This window comes from Tupaia chinensis, unplaced genomic scaffold (assembly GCF_000334495.1).
Source record: "Tupaia chinensis unplaced genomic scaffold, TupChi_1.0 Scaffold000077_1, whole genome shotgun sequence".
Taxonomy (NCBI): domain Eukaryota; kingdom Metazoa; phylum Chordata; class Mammalia; order Scandentia; family Tupaiidae; genus Tupaia; species Tupaia belangeri.
The window spans coordinates 4,894,200-4,910,892 of NW_006159538.1; the positions used below are offsets into that span (position 1 = coordinate 4,894,200).

At 40.4% G+C, this 16,693-nt stretch overlaps 1 protein-coding gene across 1 annotated transcript in view; it reads left to right on the top strand.

The window, feature by feature from the left end:
• Positions 1–793: 793 nt before the first annotated feature.
• The window catches only part of PTH (parathyroid hormone), a 99,871-nt gene continuing 83,971 nt past the window's right edge, over positions 794–16,693 (top strand). Inside the window, exon 1 of the mRNA XM_006142541.1 lies at positions 794–947. The gene's annotated coding sequence lies outside the window, so the exon portion shown is untranslated. The remainder of the gene's footprint in view (positions 948–16,693) is intronic.

The following is a 16,693-nucleotide window of genomic DNA, read 5'->3' on the forward strand; positions in this document are numbered from 1 at the left end:
GACAGAGAGAGGGAAAGTGAGAAATCAACCCTTCCCCAGAGGAGATGATCATGCAGCAATTACTTTTCCTCCATTTCCTCTTGGGATTGTAGACATGCACACACATGTGCCCATTGTGGTATTTCTTTAAAGAGTTATTTTATTTTATTCATTATCGCTATTTTTTTTCTTTAATTTGACTAGAGAGAGATGGTGGGCAGGGTGGAGCAAGAAAGCAAGCCTCCAGGTCCAAGACTCAAACCGCAGTTTGCCATGTGGGAGTCTAGCACCTCAACCACTATACCACCCGCTGGCTGCTGGCCCCACTATTTATTCTTTTTTAAGGTTAATGTAATTTTATTGGCACTTTAAAAGGATAAGTTTGGTAGCCATGTGGAGGTTGAACTGGAAGAAAAAAAAAAAGACTTGGAGTGGGAGGATGGGAAACATGGCCATGATTTGGGGCAATTGTAGCGGGAGTGCAGAGGAGGCTAGAGCCACAAAAGAGAGCTCAGAAGTAGAATTTGCAGACAGCTGATCCCTTAGCACAGCAGTTAAGCACAATTTCTTGGTACCCACATCCCATATGGCCAACCATGTTTTGAATCCTAGCCTGGCAGCTTGAAAAACACACCAGGTATGTGTACACATGCGTGCATGCCGAAAATGCTGACAAGACAGAGGAATGAAGGAAAAATGATTGCAGTATGACAATACTTGACTGAGGGTTTCTTTCTTTCTTTCACACAGAAACACATGTGCTCTCTGGCAATTGAAAAGGCAAAGAAAAAAAAAAAAAGAAGTAGAACTGATGAGAATTTTAACTCATGTAGGAGAAGAAAGCAAGAGAGAAGGCTTAAGAGAGAAGCCCTGTATCTCCACAAGGTCACATGGCTGCATAGTGACAGTTTCCTTCTGTTCATTCAGCAAATATTTACTGAAGGCCTGCTTCTGAGCCAGGTAGTAAGGTATGCTATGGGCGCCTGGGGAAACTGTCTTAACATTGTGTGATTAAGTTTAAAACATTCATTAGGGATCAGAAAAGAATAAATGATAAAAACCCATGTTAAACTATGGGCCCAAACCTTTATTTTACTTCTCTGTCATATTCTGAAGGACTCTAAAGGATCAAAAGCCTTGTGCCCATATCATCTAAGGTTATTAAGGTAAATGAAAGAATTACATGTTGAGGAGCAATAGTGAGAGTAGGGGTTTCTCATTTAATAAGGTAGCTTGTTAAGGGATCAGCAGATGGTATAGCGGTTACATTGCTGGACTCCCACATGGCTAACTGCAGTTCAAGTCCTGGACCCAGTGGCTTCAAACTCAGACCAGGCATATGGGCATTCTTGCCCAAGATCCTGGAAGGAGGATGGAGGAGAAGGTGTAGCCATCCTCCCTGGGGTATGATTTCTTGCTTTCTGTCTCTCTATCTCTGTCTTTCTGGCAAGCACACATCTGCCCTATGGCAAATATCTTTCAGAAATAGATAGCCAGTGAAAGCCAGAATCTGGTTCCTGAGGGGAGAGGTCAGCCCACCGACGACGTGCAGACTACTGATATAAAGCCTATGGTGGTACTGAAGAGATGGGAACTCTTTCCTAAACTGCTCATCCACTATTAGTATATTGTACTTAGAGGGACGATTTGGTAATTTGCTGTAAAATTGAAAATGCATGTTCTTAGAACTCAGCTCTTGGGCTTCCTCTATGAACAGTGCTCTGCAAAGTGAGAGGCCAGCATTCCAGAGCATGTGTGGGAAGAAAATATGAGCATATGAGCATTTCTAAATATATATGTATGTTTTTTAAATGCATTTATCCAGAAATGAAAAAAAATTAAGTTTTGCTAAAAATTTACTTTAAGGATTAAGGCCGGTACTTTCATTCAGTCTGTTTATTAGATGTCATACAAATGCTGTCAGCTCTCAAATTTAAACATCCAGGGTTATCCTTTTCTCTAAACTCCACATACTAAGTATCTTCACTTGGAAATATAACACATGTAAATGAATACATTGAAAATAAGGTGGCCAGGCACTGGTGTGACAGTTAAGGCAGCTAGATGCCACATAACCGACTGGGCAGTTCGAGTCCCAGACCCAGTGCACAAAATCCCAAAGGAAGGAATGGAAGAGAAGGGATTGCAGTGTGACCATCCCCAATGGGAGAGGGAGGCTTTATCACTCTCCTTTTCTCTCTCTCTTCCCCTCTTCAATGAGCACATGCACTCTCTAGCAAATAAAAAAAAAAGAAAAGAAATAAATGTAGCTCTGTTTACATGAGTTAGCATACACACATGTACGCATGCTAGCTCTGTTCACTGATCAGGCCTAGAATCAGTGACACTTGAGTAGCAAGGGATTGAGGTTGGCCGTCCCCCTAGGGGGTACTTTCTCACTTTCTTCTTTCTCTCACTGGCAGGTACACATGTCCTAGAGCAAATTAAAAACATAAAAATAAATTACATGCAGCTAAGGTCACTGTATGTGATATATGATTCTATGAGTTTTGACAAATGTATAAGTCTTATGTCCATAATTACAATATTTTGTAGCACAGTATCTATCAATCAGCCCCTTTGCAATCTGAAACTGCTTTCTTCTATTTATTGATGTGATCATTTAAATGACACTTAGGCCACTCTCAGAGCCTTGGAGACATATTGCTGGCTTCTCACATTTGCCAAATTGCTACGTGTGGCGTTTGTAGGGTAGTGTTCTTTCTCACTCTAAGACATGGGAAGACCCTGGAAGGCTCTTCACTGCTGTTTGCTGCCAGTACCATATATTTAACTTGCTCACCCCCAAAACTATAATGATTAAAACTTGCTTCTGAAAATCTCACTTTGGACTGAACTATGGAATTTTTCATCTCTGTGGTGGATATAATCAGAGTAAGATATGAAAAGACACTTTGAAAACAAAGATAAATATTTAATCTATTACATACAGTTGGTAAAAAGTGGGCGCTTTTTATTTGTGTAATGAGTAACTCCCAGAGCCATGCATAAGGGTGCTACTAGTTCAGTACATCAGAATTTCAAAAATCATTCACTCAGTGTAAACATGTCTATATTGGTTCTTTAACCTTTTAGCCTGTCTCAAATCATTCTAGATTCTTCTGAGAATCTGGTGAGAGCTCTGGACCTCTCCCCAGAAAAATTCATAAACATTCATTACCCAAAATGCTGTCTGTAATTGGAATATTCTCATGAACCTTCTCTCTCCAACTAAAGATGGGGGGGCAATCCTTTAAGGGTCCATGGACTCCAAGTCAAAAACCTTGACTTAAACACTAGTAAGGCAAGTTGATGAACACACACACACAACACATTTTTGAAAGATTTTTGCTATAGGGAACATGCGCTTGCCAGAGAGACAGAGAGAAAGTGATAAATCACCCCTGGGGGGATGGCCATGCTGCAGTTCCTTCTCCATTATCCTCCCAGGATTTTGGGCTTGCACACACATGTGCCTGGCATGAGTTTCAAGTCACATGTCCTGGTACTCGAACCACGGTGGACCACATGGGAATCTAGCACCTCAACCACTATGCCACCCTCTGGCCAATGTAAGGAGTGGCCAGATCTGAGCAATAAAATAGTGACCTTTAAACACAAGCAGAAATGTGGCTATTGTGCTAACGCTTCAGGGTTAGTGAAAGCTTTAACAAGAATACGCTTTTACCTTCTGTGGTCAACCCTGCAAGGCCATGTTGGTTACAAAAACCTTTGAGAAGATAAGCGAAAGCTCCTATCAGACTACAAGGTGCCAGAATTCACATCTTCAATCAATTAACATCTGAAAACAACTGGCTCTACATTCTGCTTCTCCCTCCCCTCTCTTTACCTTTTAAACAATAAACCTAGAAATGACTCAGAACCACAGCTGCCTCCATCAGAGGAGTCCCCATTTTTCACACTCATGTGTCTGCGTGTATCTGTTTCCAGTCCACAGCTGCTCCCACTCAAAAACACATTCGGCCATGCAAGTTGTGAGAGGCCCCCACAAAATATTTGCTGATAATTGATGTATGTATTCTGATTTAATTTCATGAGTTAAATGTACATGAGAACATTGTGATAGTTAATTTTATGTGTCAACTTGATCAGTCTATGGTACCCTGTCTAGATGTTCTGTAAAAGTACTTTTTTTTAGATTGAGTAACATTTAAATCGGTGGCCTTGAGTAAAGAAAATTATTCTCCAAAATATGGGTGGGGCTCATCCAATCAATTGAAGACCTTAAAAGCAAAGATTGAGGTTTTCTAAAGACAGAAGTCCCCTCATACAAACCCTGCCTGAATTTCCAAACTGCCACCCTGCAGAATTCAGACTCAAGTCTTACCTACAGACTTCTGACTTGCTAGCCTCCACAATTGTATAAGACAATTCCTTAAAATGAACACACACACACACAATATCTCCTATTGCTTTTGTTACTTTTGAGAATACTGGCTGATGCACATTTTGAGCTGTAAAAAATACACAGTAAATTCCCACAGAAATGCCAATTAGCCATCTCACAGGAAAGTGATAAAATTTAGTGTTTATCATGGTCTGTTCGTACTGCTATACCAAAACACTTGAGATTGGGTAATATATAAATAATATAAATTCATTTATCACAGTTCTGGAGGGAAGGAAGTCCTAGATCAAGACACTTGCAGATTCAGTGTCTGGTAAGTGCCACTCTCTGCATCCAGGGTGGTGCTTTTTTAATTGCTATGTTCTCACATAGAGGAAGACAGAAGTGGGAAAAAACAAGGATCAAGCTAGTTTTCTCAGTCTTCTTTTTGTAAGTTTTTAGTTTATGTTTTCTTCATGACAGAGAGTATGTGTGTGCATACAAGAGAAAGAGAGACAGAGAGAGAAAAACACTTTCCAAGGGTCTGCTCAAGCCATAATCTCCTTGCCCCAGGCCTCCAGTTTGTCAGGATCCTGGACATGCATGTGTACCCAGCATGTCCCAGGTGAAGCTAGCTGAGGATTCAAGCCAGTCCTCCATGGGACTTCTAGACCTTCAGTCTGGTACGCTGCCAACTGTACCACAGATGCTGTGCTTCCTTCTAGCCCTTTTATAAGACACCAATTTCATTCATGAAGGTGGAGCCCTCATGTCCTAATCACCTCCTAAAGGACCCACCTCTTGATGCAGATGTTTTTCAACCAACAGTGGGGATACATCCCATCAGACCAATCAGAAATTGAAAACATGGTAAGTCAAGAACTGGCCCCATAGTGTAGTAGTTAAGAGCTGTTCATTGGAATCCAGATCCCATGTGGCTGACTAAGGTTCAAGTTCTAGCTCCAGCAGCTTTGAAAAACACACCAGGTGCATGTGCATGCATGCTCAGAATTCTGACGGAAAGAAGGAATGGAGGAGAAAGAAGTGCACTGTGACCTCTCCCCACTGAAAGGTGTTTTTCTCCTTTTCTTTCTCTCATGAGTATAGGTGCCCTCTGTAAACAATAAAAGAAAAAAGAAAAGAAAAAAAAAACTATTGCAAGTCAAAAGTAAACTGACTTAATTTGAAGTATTAGTAGTCAAAAAATAGTAAATGCCTATCACTTTTGCACCATTATGAAGTCAAAGAAATGTGAACCAGACCATCATTAAGTTAATGTACCTGTACTGTTGAACTGGGGAGTCAGGTTCAACATGAATTTTGGAGGGGACACAAATACTCAAGCTATAGCGGTGTTTAGCTTGATATTTTCTCTGTTTTGATCCAGTTCTGATTCCCCTTGTCTTTTCATTGCTCCAGTCCTGTAGCTTCTCATTGCTATGTCTCATAGCGTTCTATTCTATGTCAATCTGTACATGGGTGTTTTATTTCTCCTATAACAAATGACCCCAAACTTAATTGTTTAAAGCAATACATATTTATTATCATATTCTTTGAGCAGTCTCATCTAAAACAGGTTTTGGGTTGGTCCTGTAGCATAGTAGTTGGGGAAGCTGTATCTCACATGGTCAACTATGGCTCAGAAGCTAGCCTGGTGGCTTGAACTGTGATGCAACAGGGTGGAGAAATAGAGGAGAAAGGACTATGGCAGGGCCATGCCATACTTGACTACTTTTCCAAGAATATGCCACATTTCCATCTTCACAATATAATAATCATTATAGAAATAAATCTGTGATAAAATTTAAATAAATTCTCTCTAGAAAATTTAGGAAGGGGTAAACTTTATCTGTACAAACTTAGCTTGATTTTTGTTTTTTAAAATATTCAGTACTATGTTTGTAAGAGTTTATTTTTGTATGTAACTTTAGTTCTTATAACAAAGAGAGTAGAATTACTCAGCACAGAGTCCATCATTTTCTTGGCCTTAAGTTGTATTACTAAGATCTTCCCAGATTCACACACACACACACACACACACACACACACAAAATCAGAAAAAATGGAAATGGAAACACTTTTCAAGTCATTCCACAAGGCCAGTATTACACTGATTCCAAAACTAGGCAAAGCTAAGCTATCACAAGAAAAACAAAATCTACAGACCAATATTCTTCCTGAATTTCATCACAAAAATCCTCAACAAATTACTAGCTGCGTATTTTTGTATATGGAAGCTAAATCCAGCAGCATATACAAAAGGTTATACACCATGACCAAGTGAGATTTAACCAAACAATGGAAGATTAGTAATATTTACAAAATCAATAGAGGGGAGCCAGGAGATGGCATGATGGTTAGGGTGCTAGACTTTCAAATAGCCAATTGTGGTTTGAGTCATGGACTTGGTGGCTTACTTTCTCACTTTCGAAACCTCTTTCTCTGTTGAATTAAAATAATAGTAATAATAAATACAAATAAATAATTATTTTTAAAAAACAGCAGGAAGTGTGGCAGTTAAGGTGGTGCTGGACTCCCACATGCTGGGTTGCCATTTGAGTACCAAACCCTATGACTTGAAAATCACACCAGGCGAGTGTGCACATGTGTCCAAGATCCTGAGAGGAGAATGGGAGAGAAAGGACTGAGGCAAGGCCATTCCCCTGGGTGGAAGGGTATGTGATTTCTTACTTTCCCTCTTACTATTTCTCTGTTTCTCTCCAGCAAATGCATGTGCCCTACGGAAAAAAAACTAAAAACAAAAAAATTTTTAAAAATCAATAAATGTAATAAACCATAATAATAAAATAAAGTTTTAAAAAAGTCAGTTGACTCAATATTTCTCATAAAAAAATTAAAAGAACTGGGAAATAAAGGAAACTTCCTCAGTCTAATAAAGGGCCTCTACAAAAACCCACAGCTAACATCATACTTAATGGTGAAAGACTTACAGCTTTTTTCCTAAGACCTGGAACAAGGTAAGGGTAGTTGCTTCTGCCACTTCTATTCAACATTGTATTGGAGAGTATAAGCAAGGAAATCAGAAAAGGAACCGGCATAATGGACAACTGAATTGGAAAAGAAAACGTAAAACACCTATTTGAAAATCTTTCCTTCCTTCCTTCCTTCCTTCCTTCTTTCTTTCTTTCTTTCTTTCTTTCTTTCTTTCTTTCTTTCTTTCTTTCTTTCTCTTTAATTTGACCAGAGAGGGACAGAGTGAGAGACAGAAAAAGAGAGAGGGAAAGTGCGAAAGCAGCCACCAGGTCTGGGACTTGAACTGTGGTCGACCCTATGGGAATCCAGTGCACTTAACCACCATACCACCTCCTGACCTAATCAAATGATATAATTTTATATAAAGAAAATCTTAAAGAATTTATTTGAAAACCAATAAAACTAACAAATTAATTTGCCAAGGTTTCAGGATACTAAATCAATATATAATTTTTAATTCCATTTGTATACAGCAGTAATAAACAATCAGACAATAAAATTTGAAAAATAATTACATTATAGTAGCATCGAAAAGTATAATACTGGAATCAGCAAATGGTGTAATGGCTACATTGCTGGACTCCCATGTAGCTGACCATGGTTCGAGTCCTGGACCCAGTGGCTTAAACTAACACCGGGTGCGTGTGTGTGTGTGCCCAAGATCCCGAGAGGAGAATGGAGAAGAAGGGATTGCGGCATGGTCATCGCCCCTGGGGGGGTGATTTCTTGCTTTCTATCTCTCTGTCTCTCTCTGCCTTTCTGGAGAGCTCATGCACTCTATAGTCAAATATATATATATATTACATAGAAATAAATTTACTTATTCATATTTTTAAAGAAATTAAAGAAGACCTAAGTAATGTTCTCAGATTGAAAGACTGTGCAATTTTAATTGAAGGCCAGCTACCTTTCTTTTGCAGAAACTGACAAACTAATTTTAAAATTCACACAAAATAGCAAGGGACCAAGAATAGTAAAACAATCCTGAAAGAGATTAAGGTTTGAAAACACACATTCCTTAATTTCAAACCATATTACAAAGCTCAGTAATCAAGATAGCCTGGTACTAACACAAGGATAGAAATATGGATGAAGAGAATTGAGTTCAGAGTCCAGAAATAAACCCTTACATTTACAATGATTTGATTTTTGACAAGAGTGCCAAAGCAATTCAGTGAGAAAAGAGAGTAACTAGCATTTTCAACAAATTGTGTGGTGCCAACTGGATATCCATATGCAAAAGAATGAATCTAGACTTTCTACCTAACACTGCACACAAAAAACAACTCAAAATGAATCAAAGATCTAAACAGAAACACTAAAACTATAAAATTTTAGTACAAAAAATATGTGAGTTCTTATTTCTCTGGATTCAACAATGGTTTCTTAGATACACCATCAAAGGCACGAATAATAGAATGAATTTCATTAAAATCAAAAACGTTTGTATTTCAACACCAAGAAAGTGAAATAGCAAACCACAGAATGGGATAAAACATTTTGTAAATCATGTAACAGATAAGAAACTAGTACTCAGTATATACAAAGGATACTTTGAACTAAATAATAAAAAGCCCAATTAAAGTATGGGGAGGGGGCCAGCAGGTGGCATAATGGTTAAGTCACTGGACTCCCATGTGCCCGACCATGCTTCAAGTCCCAGACCAGCAACTTGAAACTCACAACAGGCGTGTGTGCATGTGTGCCCAAAAATCTCAAGAGGAGAATGGAGGAGGACAAAATTGTGGCATGACCATTCCCCCGAGGGGTGGGGGTGAGCTCTCACTTTCAGTCTCTCTGTTTCTTTGGCAAGTGTGAATGTCCTATAGCAAAAGTCTCTCTCTCAAAAAAGAAAAAACATGTAAATTATTTGAATAGACATTTCTCCAGAGATGTTCACTAATGGCCAGTAAGTATATATATATAAAAAAGTTTATCCTCTTAAGCCATTAGAGAAAAGCACATTAAACACAGAATGCAATACCACTACACAACAAGTAGAATGGTTGAAGCATTAATGAAAAGTTTGGTAGTTCCTCAAAATGTTAAATATAGAATTACCACATGACCTAGTAATTTGACATCAAGGTAAATGCCCAGAAGAATTAAAACCTTATGTCCACACAAACATTTGTTTATGATGTTTATAATAATCAAAAGTTAGAAACAACGCAAAATCAATGAATGGATAAATACGTTGCAGTGTATTGATGCAGTGGAAAACCTTTCAACCACAAAAAGAAAGAAAATGCTGATAACAAGGGTGAACCCAGAAAGCATGCTAAGTGAAAGAAGCCAGAAAAGCTACATGATTTTATTCACAAAATGTTCAGAGCAGGTAAATTTATAGAGACAGAAAGTATATTAGTAGTTACCAGGAGATGGGGTGAAGAGAGAATGAAGAGTAACTGATAAAAATGTTCTGGAATTAAGTCGTGGTGATGATTGCACAAGTTTATATATATACTAATGACTGCTGAATGGGATTCCCAAAAAAGGTGAATTTTATGGCATGTGAATTGCATCTCAATTTAAAAAAACAAAAAACCAAGGGTGTGTGAGGGCCGTTAGGTTGTACCCTGTCTCAGTGCTCCTCCAAGCCATTCTAGGCTAAGCGAAGCATTAATAGAACGGTAACAGCTCCGACGTTATAATGTCTTCCCTTTCACCCCCTAAAGAAGAATGTTGGAGTCCTAATTTTTTTTTTTTTTTTTTTTTTGCTATAGGGTGCGCTCACCAGAAAGAGAGATAGAAAGCGAAAAATCACCTCCCCCCGCAGGGGCGATGGCCACGCCACAATCCCTTCTCCTCCATTTTCCTCTCGGGATCCTCAGCACACACGCACACGCGCCTGGCGTGAGTTTAAGCCACCAGGTCCAGGATTCAAACTGCGGTCGGCTACATGGGAGTTCAGCGACATAGCCATTACACTAACTGCTGGTCCCTTTTTTTTTCTTGAGAGAGAAATAATAATTTCTGTAGAAGATATACATAAAAAGAACAGAACAGGACTCATCTCCTTGGTTATCTGCCTCAGCTGTTTTGATTGCAAGAAACTGAACCATTCAGGCAACAGTTTCCGATAGCTGGAGTAAGGATGCCCACAGGGACAAGAAGACAGGAATCCCAGTGATGTGGCAAAGCCTATGGGAACTCAGGAAAAGACAAAATGTCATGTTGTGTGGCAGTGGCAGATTTTGGGTTTAGTTTCCCAGTGTTCATCTTTTCCCCCTTCATAACATCCCAATTTCCTTTTTAAACAATTTGCGCGGTAACCAGCAGTTAGCGTAATGGCTATGTCGCTGGACTCCCACGTAGTCGTCCGCGGTTCACGTCCTGGACCGGGTGGCTTAAAACTCATGCCGGGCGCGTGTGCGTGCGTGCCCAAGATCCCGAGAGGAGAATGGAGCAGAAGGGATTGTGGCATGACCATCCCCCCTGGGGGGGTGATTTCTCGCTTTCTGTCTCTCTGTCTCTGTCTGTCTGGCGAGCGCACACGCCCTATAGCAAAAACCTCTCAAAAAAAAAAAAATTTGCCGGATGGTGCATGCTTTTGCCATAGACAGGAAGAAAGAGAGAGAGAGAAAATGAGAAAACATTCTTCTCCTCTTCCCCATGGGGCATGGTCACACTGCAATCCCTTCTCCCCCATTTCTCCCTTCTTTGGGATTTTGGGCAGGCATGCACGTGCATCCAGCATGTTTCTCAAGCTGCTGGCCTGGGACTCCAATTGCATAATCAGCCATGTGGGGTCTGGCCACCTTAACCGTCAGACCACAGGTCGCCCTCCACCCCTTATTTTTATCGCCTCTTTCGCTTTAGTTAGTTCGTAGGGTTATTACTTGGGATGTGACTTGTCATTGCTTAGGAGCAGGCCTGTCACCAAGATAGGGCAATGGTATATTTCATCTCTATATTTTGAATCTCTAGCACAATAATCAGCCATGTGGGGTCTGGCCACCTTAACCGTCAGACCACAGGTCGCCCTCCACCCCTTATTTTTATCGCCTCTTTCGCTTTAGTTAGTTCGTAGGGTTATTACTTGGGATGTGACTTGTCATTGCTTAGGAGCAGGCCTGTCACCAAGATAGGGCAATGGTATATTTCATCTCTATATTTTGAATCTCTAGCACAAGAATAACGAGCCTGGTGTTATTATTATTTTTAAAAATAATTATTTATTTAATTTTATTTATTCATTCATTTATTTTTAATTTGACCAGAGAGAGACAGAGATAAAGAGAAAGGGAAAGTGAGAAAGCAAGCCACCAGGTCTGGGGACTTGAACCCTGGCTGGCCATGTGGGAGTGTCCAGTGCCTTATATATATATATATTTTTTTTTAAGGTTTTGTCCACAGAGCTTGTGTGCTTGCTGGAGAGAGGCAGAGAGATGTAGTGAGAAATCACCCACCAGGGGAGATGGTCACATCACAATCTGTTTTTCTCCATCCTCCTCCTGGGATTTTGGCCACACATGCATACATGCCCAGTGTGATTTCAAGCCATCAGGTCTAGGACTCGAACCATGGTCAACCATGTAGAAGTCTAGCATCTTAACCACTGCGCCGTCTGCTGACCCCATAACCAGACCATTCTTGCCACCAGACAGCAAGTCTCCAGAGCTGCCTTGGTTCCTTCTAGTTCTCAAGCTTTATTCTCTCACCCCAGTCAATTTGGCTACGATTCCTTAACACTCTTTAAATAAAGTCCTTCCCGCATAAGTTGTTTGGAGTCATTTTCTGTGGCTTGCCACAAAAAGAATCAGTCAAGCCTGGTGGGAACCGCGGTAGGATGGGGTGGGACTGGGTGGTCGGGCAGAACTCTAGGATCCTCAGTAGCAGAAATTCCTAATGTGACCTGGTCAAAGGCTCTCTTTCCATCTGCTGCCCTCTGCATCTTCTTCCCTTCCTCCAACCAATGGACTTCCTCACCTTCTGTCTTTGTTCTAACTCAATCTCTGTGTACTCAAATTGTCAACTGTTTTCGACACCCATCTGGTCTCATACGGAAGGAGAACTTCCGCATCCTCTTAGGTTCTTGGTGAGCCCTACGAATTAAATGGATACAAAATAGATTAACAGGAGAAAAGTGCACAAATTTAATTTACTATTTTTACATGCACACGGAGTCATCATAGGAAAACATGAAGACCCAAAGAAGCAGTTAGGACTGAGAGTTATATACTCTTTTTTCTTTTTTCATCAAAGAATGATAAGTTTATGGATCAGCAGCAAGACAAGAGAAAAGGGTTTAATCTGCTAGAGGTGGTAAATTTCAAGAAAGTAACTAGGGAGACTAGCAGTTGACATAATGTCTATGTTGCTGGACTCCCATGTAGTCAACCATGGTTTGGGTCCCGGACTCATTGGCTTAGACTCACACCAGGCATATGTGCATGTGTGCCCAAGATCCCAAGAGGAGAATGGAAGAAAAGGGATTGCAGTGTGGCCATCCGCCCTGGGGAGTGATTTCTCGCTTTCTGTCTCTATGTCTCTCTCTCTCTTTCTGGTGAGTGCATGTGCCCTATAGCAAAAACCTCTCAAAAGAAAAAAGAAAGTAACTAGGAAATAGATGGAAGAAACCAATGATAGACAAGGGTTATTTTAGCTAGTTATCTGTACGGATCCATTATAGCATCGACTTCCAATTTCTAGGAGTAAAAATGTTCTCTGCCTGGTCCAGGGAGGTCACTGCATACGTGGGAAATTTTATGGTCTGCTTTTGGATGGAAAGGTGGTCAGAGAATCCCTCCTGCATCTGCTGCTTCTCGGGTATCTTCGGCTCAAAATAACCTGCCAAAGTGGCACATTTTGGGGTGGCATGTTCTAAACCGTTCCACCCTCAGAGCTTCTCCTTTGGGCTTCTGAGCCTGTGCTCTTCTTTCTAACCTATGACTCTTTCGGTATTCTGCAGATCAGACTTCTGGGGGGTGGGGGTGGGGAGGCGGGGGATGTTTTTGCCAGATTTATTCTCCAGTAATCCGGAATACAGCATGGGGCCAGGGCTACGGCAAAGCAACTAAGGCAGCAGGGCACAAAATTCAGAAGTCACTCAATCTGCAGTGCCAGCTCTGTACTTGGACAGTCCTCTGAAGTGTACCTTCTCAATGTTGCAGCCTCACCTGTCTCTCCCTTGTGCTGGCCCTGCCCTGCTCATATAGTGTCTGGAAAGCTCAGCCTTGTCCGACCCCCAATGCTGAAGACCAACCCAGAGCGTGTTTTTCAAGCCACTGATCAGGGACTGGAACCACACAATTAGCCATGTGGAATCTGGAGCCTTAACCTCCACACCACCTGCTGGCTCCTAATTTTTTATTTTTAATTGCTTCAAGAAATTCACATCCATTTCTTCAAAGGGAGCTTTTCAGGTATAAGCTATTCTAATTTCAGATTAATGAAAAAAGCTATTAATATTTTTTAGGGACATGGTTCTGTTCAAAGATAGATCTATTTACTTTTCTAAATAAAATACTTAATTTTTCAACATAAACTCACTCTATTTATATATTTTCATCACCTTCCCCAAGAAAAGTTGAGAGATACTTGACCAATACCCCCCAAAAAAAGTAATGCAAAAATGATTTTTCCCAGAACTAAAGGAGATTTCTTGACGCCCTCCTCCCCAAAGCAAGCAGTTTTTCTATCCTCAGATGGCAGAAAGTGCTTGCAACATATAAAAGGAAAATGTTCCTGCATTTGCTTTTTTTTTTTTTTTTTTTTTTTTTGAGTTAGGCTCAGTCTTTAGCAAGCAAACCCTCAGTCAGAAAAACAAAATCTCTGTCTTATCTCCCGTAACAACACACTCACAGCACTGATGGCTTCTGTGATCTTGAAATGTGTAGGCGTTCTCCCACCAGTAAACACGCCATTAGTTCCGCGGTGGGCACCAGCTCTGCGTCCGCTAATTAACTCTGACGTTATTATCTACCTGGAGATGGTGTCACATCCCACAGGACGAGGGCTCAGTCTTCAAGACTCCCTCCTTATCCCTGTGCTACTCATAAGCCCAAGGTTGTTTTACCTGCAGTTCTAACTGGCCAGCTATAAATCAGGGTTCTGTGACTTCCTCCCGGATCGATTAATTTGTTACAGCAGCTCACAGAACTGGAGGAAATACTTACTTACATTTACCGGTTTATTATAAAGGATTTTATAAAAGATACAGAGAGGTGCATAAGGCAAGGCATATGGGCGGGGAGGAGCTTCCACGCTCTGTCTTGGTGCACCACCCTCCAGGAACCACCACATGTTCAGCTCTCCAGAAGCTCTCTGAACCCTGTCCTCTTGGGTTTTTACGGAGACTTTATTGCATAGGAATAATTGAAGCATGGTTGACTGCGTAGAAATGTGATTGGCCAAAAAGGGTGTGATTTAATTCCATTAGACCGAGCGGGAAAACCCAGCATGGCCTGTCTATTCAGAGTCTTCCGGGCATCTCTATCCAACGTTCTTTTCTTCCAAATATGGAGGAGGATCTCTGGAATGAGGGTCTTATGACTTACTATCAGACAGATAGTTCAGAGGAGTTCTGTATGGCCACCTACAAGACAGAAAGGTGTGGGAAGATTAGACCCACCTTTGGGAAGAGAAATTCTAGTATCTATAGTTAGAAACATGCATATATATATATATATAATATATATAATGAAATCTCTAAGACCTATCTCAGTTAAGGCAAAGCTTTTCATGCCCTCCTATTGCACAGGATGTGGGCCAGGCTCTGTATTGGTTGTTCTTCAATCAGAGCCCTGCTTAGCTCCAATTAGCATGGCCATGAGGTAGGAAGTGAGATGACCACATGACACAAAACGAAGTTGTTGGTCAGCACGGCCCTTGGGTGGGGCTGAGCACAGGCAAGGATCTCAGTGGTTCTCTGTGGCATCCAGTATCTTTCCAAGTAGGTCACAACCACAAGTTGGTAGAGCAGACAGAGAGAACACAGTGTTCTAAGAGTTGGTGTAAGGTCCCTCCCCGTTCTCTCATTAACAGGGATTGCAAGAAGCAGCTCAAGTTCCTCACTGGAGTTTCCGCTTCGACGAGGTAGCACTGTGCATTCGCCACAGGTTGCTCTGGAGAAAGAGCCAGTGCGCAGAGACCAGAGTGGAAAAGTTGAAAGGGGAAAATCATTAAATAGCGATGGGACTTTAGAAACATTTGGTTGTTTGATAGGACTAAGGTGACCCATTTCCTAGCACTAGGATTGTAGTGGTCCTTTGAGTATTCTTTGGAGAGGCAGAAATTTAAAAAGCAAGTGGGATCAACTACTAAGTGGACACCTCTGGCTTAGAATCACTTTCACCAAGACATAATTTTATTTTATGTTTTGCCTTATTTTTATTTTATTTTTAAGTCTGAACAAATGATGAGGTAATAGATAAGAGCCAGAGGATGGGACAGGATTTTACAATTCCTTTCTTTTGCCTCTACATCCAGCCCAATTTTTGGTTTTGTGGGCTTTTTATTTATTTGTTTTACTTTGTTTTCTTTTATTTTTAATTGACAGAGGGTGCATGCAAAGAAAGAGAAAGAGAGAGAGAGGAAAAGAGCATTCCTGAATGGAATGTGGTCATGCACGTCTCCATTTCTCCACCCTGTCAGGATTTGGGACATGCATGCATATGCCGGGTGTGCTTTCTTCCTTCACAAACATGGTATCATTTTATTTTAAAGAAAAAAAAAGAAATGCAATATAAAATTGATTCCAAGAGAAAAACAGTTCTTAGGCTATGTAGATAACTAGTTAAGTTTGTCTGTACATGAGAATCACCTATGGATCTTGAAAAAGATTCCCAAGCCTGCATCACATTCCAGACCAGTTAATTACAATCTCTAGGAGTAGGACACAGGTATCAGTACAATCAAAAACTCTCCAGGTTCCCTTATAGGTTAAACACAGAGTTAACTTAAGAGCTAGCAGTTTCACTTCTTTTTTAAAATTAATTTATTTATTTACATTTAATCACATCTTTGTACGACATTTCTTTTTCCAGCACAAATACTATGCATGTCAGTCAAGCCAAACTTATCAGCAAATAGCTTCTCATTTTTTTGTCAATTAAGCATACTTTTACTTTTTTCCTTCCCCCCACTCCCTTCCATACTAAATGTTTTTCCATATTTTATTGATTCACAAAATATGTTAAACTAAAAATATGAACAAAGCTAGAATCTAGTCACAAATGTCCTGTAATTTACTTCTGAAATTTTTTTCTGAAACTTTTTCTAACTTAATTTACATTCATTCCCTAAGCATCATCAAAGCATACAAAATGTGATTTCCCATCCAGAATATACTACATAGTTGCTTAATCATGCATGCTATCATCAAAAATTTTCCATTTCTAGTTTCATATACATGTATGTATATATATA